The sequence below is a fragment of the Pinus tabuliformis genome, chromosome 9, assembly GCF_031772625.1.
Source record: "Pinus tabuliformis cultivar Carrire ecotype Pingquan chromosome 9, CPIR1, whole genome shotgun sequence".
In the NCBI taxonomy this organism is placed as follows: Eukaryota; Viridiplantae; Streptophyta; class Pinopsida; order Pinales; family Pinaceae; genus Pinus; species Pinus tabuliformis.
In genome coordinates, this window is record NC_142307.1 from 2,009,363,800 (window position 1) to 2,009,371,028 (window position 7,229).

A 7,229-nucleotide genomic window follows, 5' to 3' on the forward strand; every position below is an offset into this window, starting at 1 on the left:
GGGTGAGACCTCCCTTTCAAGGTTGAAGGTCTCCCTCTTCAAAACATTAGGAAACTTCCTCTTGCAGAATATTTCAACTTCTTGCCAGACTTGGAAGAGTTTCGGGAACTGCAATAAGCATTCCAGTGTTGGTGGCCATCCTTAAACCACCCCCTTTATACCAACATTTCAGAGAGTACATTCAGCCTAGTGCTGCCATACATTTTTGGACATTTTGTATTACAACTTTCTTCTTGGACTCATACATACCCCTTCATATTAAGAGGGGGAATGTTGAACACCTAATCGCCTATGTGTTGGTGTGGAATGTGAACAACCACTAGAGTCCAAGAGACCACTCAGAATATGAATCCAAAGGTCACACCATGTACTATAGATGTATATCATGTCAATAATATATGCAATCTAATGATTATCATTCTATTTCGCTATTCACATTCCATGTGACTTTAACAATCATGGATATCTCACTTTGATCTCATTCTATAAGAAGAAAATTTTCTGGATTTTTCCCTTTGAAGGGTTTTCCCCTAGCTTGGAGGCTATATCTTTTGTTCACGTTTTCTTGTGATATTCATGTTTACATTTTGGTAATTTTTTGATGAAAATAATATACTAAATATTAATAAGAAGCCGACAATATTCACAAACAAATATCATGTAAAGAGATATCACCCTAATTTTGCAAGCCTCCCAATTTCTCAACCTGGTATCATAGATAAGGTTTGAAGTAGGAGGCCTAAAAATCACACTCTGTTGGTATTTGGATTGAAGGATCTCTTTGTGGATTTTATTAAACAAACTTTTGTGACTTTTGGTGGACTGGACAAAATTCTAGGCATATTCATGTAGCTTGTAATTCCTTTGCGGTTCGTATGACATGAAAATTATTTGTGATTCGTGGCATGGATAAAATTTGTGGCTTGGCTCGGATTTGTTTTTTATAATGGTTCACCCATCACTCACCGGCTCACATTTTCTGAAACTCTGATTAATGTTTCTATTGGCTCGCTTTTGATAGGATCATATCTTTGTTTCCTGGTGGATCACGTTGCTGTTGAGACTCATATGTTTAATGGCTCATATTTGAAATGCAATGGATCGCACTTTTTTTTTATGACTTGGATACCTTTTCTCTATGACGATGGCTCAAATCTCTTTTTCTGTGAATCGAATTAATTACGCCGTAAGGCGTTTCCATTTGAAATTAACTTTCCTCTTTGATGACGTGTACATTTCTGAGCCTTTGATTTAAGTGTTAGACGATGAAAATGATCTTACCCATCCAATTGATCATACCGGTATACGATGCGACCTAGCAGATCGACCGCTTGCCCTTTCTCGACGCTACGCTACTTCCTCCAGGCGCTGCTGCACTTCTAAGGCACGGATTGTCGATGACACCTCAAGGCGCCTGCGGTCATGGAACGGCTCCAACTACTGCCAGTGGCAGGGGTATCCTGCAATAGACAAACAGGGCGTGCAAGGGGGCTTCTGCTGCCGGGGCTGCTGTCCAGGAGCGACTTCATATCGGATACTCAGATGAAGGGCACGCTGTCGGAGTCCTCGGAAGATCTCCAGTTTCGTGAAATTTTGGAAATGGGCGACTTGAAACAAATTGCTGGCTCTATTCCCTTGTCATTTGGGAGGCTCAGGAGGCTGAAGAAGCTGCGCCTTTGAGGTCTGGTCAATTTGCAGAGACTGCGTTTTTTATTTCTTCGGACTTTGGGAAAGTGGCCGAGATTGTAATGGTCGAGTCGCCACAAAAATATCCGGGCAATTGTTTTATATAGGGAAACACAACTTAGTCCCACCCACCTCCTCCTCATGACATGACTTTTGACATAGATGGGCTAGCTATTGGGCTTGCACATCCATCTCTGCTCCGCTCTGTGATTTCGTCTATTGGGTCTCTGGATTAATTATCTTTTTCTGTGCAACTATCTTTCCTCACCCGACTAGCTATATGCCCAACAGTGAATTTGATCTACAGAATCTGGAGTCAATAATTTGGTATAAATACAAGTCAATGTTGAGGCAGGCTGTTACGAACGCAAATGGTTGGAGTTGGATTCATATGTTCGCAAGTGCAGAGGAACACGTCTCGATCCCAATTTCCTTTGCCATTGCCATTGCCATTGCCTGCCTGTGCACTCATGACAAGGTATGCCCTTTCTTGATTCTCATGACAACAGATATCATGTGAATAACAGTTTTGCATGTGAAGAGAATTTTATGTGATATGCGAATGCGCCAACACCTTCCATTTGAGATGCACCGCTAGCGATGTGAGTGGTTGAGTTCCTACAGCTTTGTGCGCGCGCGTTTGAATTGAAGATATCAATTGCGTGTTCTCATCTGGGGCTTTTAAGAGATCTATACTGTTATTGTTGTTGAGAAGTAATTTGGGATAACCATCTGCTTGAGTAGAAATGAACCGAGTCTTGCTAATGCTGCCTATCTTTTGGGATTAATATATTTCTTCTTGATTGCCTGCCGCATGCCTGCTTATGGTGTCTTTGTTTTGATTTCTTGAAGTGCGGGTCTGTTTTGGATGGGAATTTCCATGATGATTGCAAGCATATCAAACTTGTTTCTATCAATTGATTATTAACATCTTCGAAGAATTAAGCATGAGATCACATCTTACTTCATTTCTGAGAATATGGAAATAACGTGCTATTAGTCTTCGTACTTTCTATGTGCAATAAACTCTGACCTTAGCTTTAGAAGTTCTGCAGTTGAAGAATTCATTATTAATTAGTGCAATGGTGAATTAAGCAGCCAAGATGAATGATCCTTTGTGCATTCATCAGGCAGGCTTGCCTCTCTTCAAACTTGAAGTTGAAAGCTACTGTGATATTTCACCATCATAGGGCTACCTATATATTGCGAATGAACCAATTATAAAAGAAATCATTTTGTTCAGATAATTGGAAGAACTGACTCAGATGTGTGCTTATTGAGCTTCAATCAAGTTATTAGGACATCAAGAATTGTCATTCGTTGTAGGCTTCAGAGTTCAGACAGAGCACATCTCTTTGGATTTTTTGATTAGCGGAAATGCACTGACAAAAAGCTGTTCTTTCCATGTAAATGCTTCTGGTATTGTCATCAAAATTTCCTATTTGGACGCAATAACTCTGTGACCTGAAACTTTTTGTTCCAGGCAAATTAGACATTCTAAATTGGGCAATTATCTGCGGCAAGTCCTATTTATTCTATTCTTTCTTTTTTCAAGCCTACATATATATGAAGAAATATATTAGCGGGCTTGGGCTTTTCATAAACTTTGGTGACTTTTCTTTCTACTTTGGTTGTTTTTACTTCTTGTTTTAGTTTTATATTTTCCTTTATCTCTGATTTTTACTCCCTTTCCTGTTTTGATCATTAAATGCATTTTTACTCCCTTTCCTGTTTTGATCATTAAATGCACATAATCATTGTGTTGCATTCAAATCTGTTGGATTTTCTCCATGGGTGTGTTTCATCCTTCCCTATTTATTATGCCTATAATAATTTATAAACAATCAGGGTTAAGAATAATCTTCTCAATAGTTTTTCTTCCATGCCTTTGGTTGAAAGTCTACCTGTTTGAATCATTAACGTATTTGATCATTTTTTTATTGGTACAGAAATGTTGTTCTTAACCCAATCATACTTCTTGTAGTTTTGAAATTCACCTATTTCTGGCACATGCTAGATCCAGGGGAAAAACGTTGTAAGTGAAATATGTAAGTTTGGATTAGTTCACTTTAAAACCACAAAACATTCCATCAGAAATTTATCATTCCCAACATGTGTATAATTATGATCTGTTCAAATCCCGTATTCACAGGATGCTACCATGGATGATAAGACATGGAAGATATTTTTTGGGTCAATATGTGCAGTTTCTAGCTATTTTGGGGCTAATTCTGTTGAACTTTGTGTTCATAGTAACCTCTTTTCTAAGGTGCCTTTTGATTGTATTACTCCCTGAAACCAACTGAGAAGTATCCATGGCTGAACTTACTCGTGGAAAGCATTTGCTATTGATGCCACAGTAAAAACATCTGCATGCCTGAAAATTATTGACCTTTATCTTTAGCCAAAAGGACACCTGTGATGATGTGATCCCAAGAGGGAATGTTTTATTGTTCATTTATTTTATGAAATGAAAATATCTGAGGATCAATTCATCAAAAACTGCCTAACTCAACGTTCATGGACTGCTGATGCAATTCAAAATCGCAACGGGTTTTTGCGTTTTGGAAAAAGGCAGGGTCGTTCTGTATTTTTTTAGAGTCAATATTTTGCCTGTGTGGACAGTGGGAGAAGCAAACCCCTGATACACAAAAGACTCATAGAGAATTTTACTGTCTTGCTTCTAGCATGGTGAATAGTTGATTTCGTCCATCTATCGTGGTTTCCTCTTTAGAGTGCTATCAAGTACCATAGATTGATAGAAGGTAACATGTTGTCAGGAAGGAAATGCCAGGACTCAAGGTACTAGATTAAATATAAAAATTAATTAAATGAAATGTTCAAATATATTAGCATAAGTTTAGGTGTATTTTTAGTAGTAACTGGCGATATAAGAAGATGGTTTTGTATCTATGTTGCTGCTTATTTTTTTCATCCTTTTCAACTTTTGTAGTTTTGTAATTCATGTGCTTCCAGATTTTTTATGTGCTTTTTCCTGTTCTGTCAAAATGACAACTTTTTACCATGCATTTGGACTGGTATGCAAATGTACAATATGTATTATGAACAGGAGTGAGAAAAAGCCTTCTGAACTCTTTTCTTCTAGTAATTAGAACATTCGTATCATTGTTATGTTAGGTGAGACATTAAGTTTCTATTTGCATTTTGTGCCCTGGAAATGCATTTTGTAAAGAAACTTTCTGATCTGTAGGGTTGTTTCTATGGTATTTCTAGAAGCTATATTTTTTTCACTGGCATTTTCTGCTAGCTATTTTTGGTCTAATTTTTTCTATCACACTAATTTGTATGATTTTATAGCTCTTATTGAAGGATAAATGTTTAATTAGTCATTCATTAACTAAATCATCATCTATTTATCTAGCATGTCTCTTCAAAATTCACATGGTGCCATTATATACATTTAATTAGTCATTTATCAACTAATTATCTAGTTATTTGGCATGTCCATTCAAAATTTACAGGGTGCAATTAGAAACATTAAAAAGAAGTGGTGTAGCAAGTACTTCTTCTAGAGTAGCTAGGCCATAAGAGTTACTGTAAATGCAACATCTAGGTTGATTTTCACCTTTCTCTCCTTGGAGGTCTCCTCGTAAAGATAAGTTTTGGATTCTTAGGACATTTCTTTTGTCTTTCACCCACTTTCCAATCATATGCAATTTCGAGCCCTTATGGAGCCATTTTTGTCAAAGATACTCATCTGAAACTCTTGCAGAATGCCTTGAAGCCAGAATTTGCAGTTTCATAATGTTTGATGTCTATTAAATTTTTATTTAAATGCAATAATTATTTACCTCATTTTGTGTTCTGTCCAGGAGCGACTTCATATCGGATACTCAGATGAAGGGCACGCTGTCGGAGTCCTCAGGAGATCTCCAGTTTCGTGAAATTTTGGAAATGGGCGCCTTGAAACAAATTGCTGGCTCTATTCCCTTGTCATTTGGGAGGCTCAGGAGGCTGAAGAAGCTGCGCCTTTGAGGTCTGGTCAATTTGCAGAGACTTTCAGTGGCCAATAATATAATAGGCGGCCCCATTAATTCCCCGTCAGTAAGAATTCCGCATGGGATCCCGCTTCGAAAGGTTCCGATATCCTCCTACACCGATAACAATAGACTCTGCGGAGATCCTCTTCCTCCGTGTTCTTCCAGAGCTCGAGATTCAAACCCATGATAGCTTGCTGGACTATTTTGGTTTTCGTGAAACCTCTTGTAATCCAACCATTATAATGTTGGCTTTTGCAATATCCACAGCATGCTTCTGTGGAATAACATGACTACTTTCATCCAAAATCTAACTGAACATTCCTTGCAAGGGTGCAAGATTGGTTGAAGTTCCACTCATAATAACTAGTGAGAAGGAAGCTCCTTGATGTGCATATTTCAAAGATTTTATTGTAAATTTTTGGGATATTCCAGACATATATCTTCAATTTTTACCATTATAGACATTGATGACTTGATAATATGATCATTTTTCCCATCGATTGCTTTTTAATCGCACTAAATCCAAATTTGTTGTAAAATTTGTAGCTCAAAACATGGGTTTTTGTATAATTAGGACAAATAGAAGAAAACATGCATGGCTCTCATAGAAAAACCAAATACATCTTAGTCGTGGATAAGACTGAAATTGTGATGGTCTGTCTACAAATGCCTTGATGGCCATTGTTCCTTTCAATTTTATGAATCTGTTGTGTTTTTATGAATAGAAAACAAAATCAGACCATGCCAAAACTGAGATGAATGAGAAGGATAATTATTGCAGACACCAGAGCAGATTTCAATGGCCATGATGGCATGTATGTTGATGCTTCTATATGTGCTGGGAGTGCCTTGATATCAACTGCAAAACGTTCTTGAACCTACTTCAGCACATCCTCCTCTGATGAAGAAGTAGAAGAGACAAAGGTAATTGCAAAAGAGCTGTTGTAGGATGGATCTGTATGAAACCTGTTTTCTGTCAAATTGTTTATGCATACAAGATTATTGTAAATGCCACCATCTTACATCTTATTTTTGCCCATTCGTGTGAAACACAATGTTAACCACGGATTTACAGCGCACTCATGAAATAAATAAAAAATATGTACTGCAGATCAGAGAGCCAACTTGCACGTTGAATAAAGGATCCAATGGAAGAGCTTTAGAGACTAAAACCTAAAAGAACATAATCACAATCAGAAGGTTTTTTTAAAAAGATGAAAAGTGACTTGTACAATGGTGACTTTCGGGCATAATATTTTACCTCAAGTCAGAAACTAATAATCGAGAAGAATTGTGACATATAAAGAATCATTGAAGAAAAAAATGAATAAACAAAATGTCTTTCAAAACTAGAAAATAAAGAGAAAACACTAACATTACCCTGGATACATCAGTGTCTGATCCGAACAGGTTTCAAACATACTGGATGTTGGGGTACAGAGTTTTCTCTAGATTGCTGCCCAGCAATAGTAGATAGAGAATTTGAAATAGAAAGCTGTTAATGTTGCTGCAACTTGCAATGTATCTAAAAAAATATAGTTT

General features: G+C 37.3%; 1 long non-coding RNA gene across 1 annotated transcript; it reads left to right on the plus strand.

Moving 5' to 3' along the window:
* The first annotated feature begins 1,341 nt into the window (after window positions 1-1,341).
* LOC149157121 (uncharacterized) lies at window positions 1,342-6,124 on the plus strand. The gene is made up of 2 exons (XR_016263608.1): window positions 1,342-2,164; window positions 5,520-6,124. It is a non-coding gene; the product is annotated as an uncharacterized LOC149157121 (long non-coding RNA).
* Window positions 6,125-7,229: the final 1,105 nt, after the last annotated feature.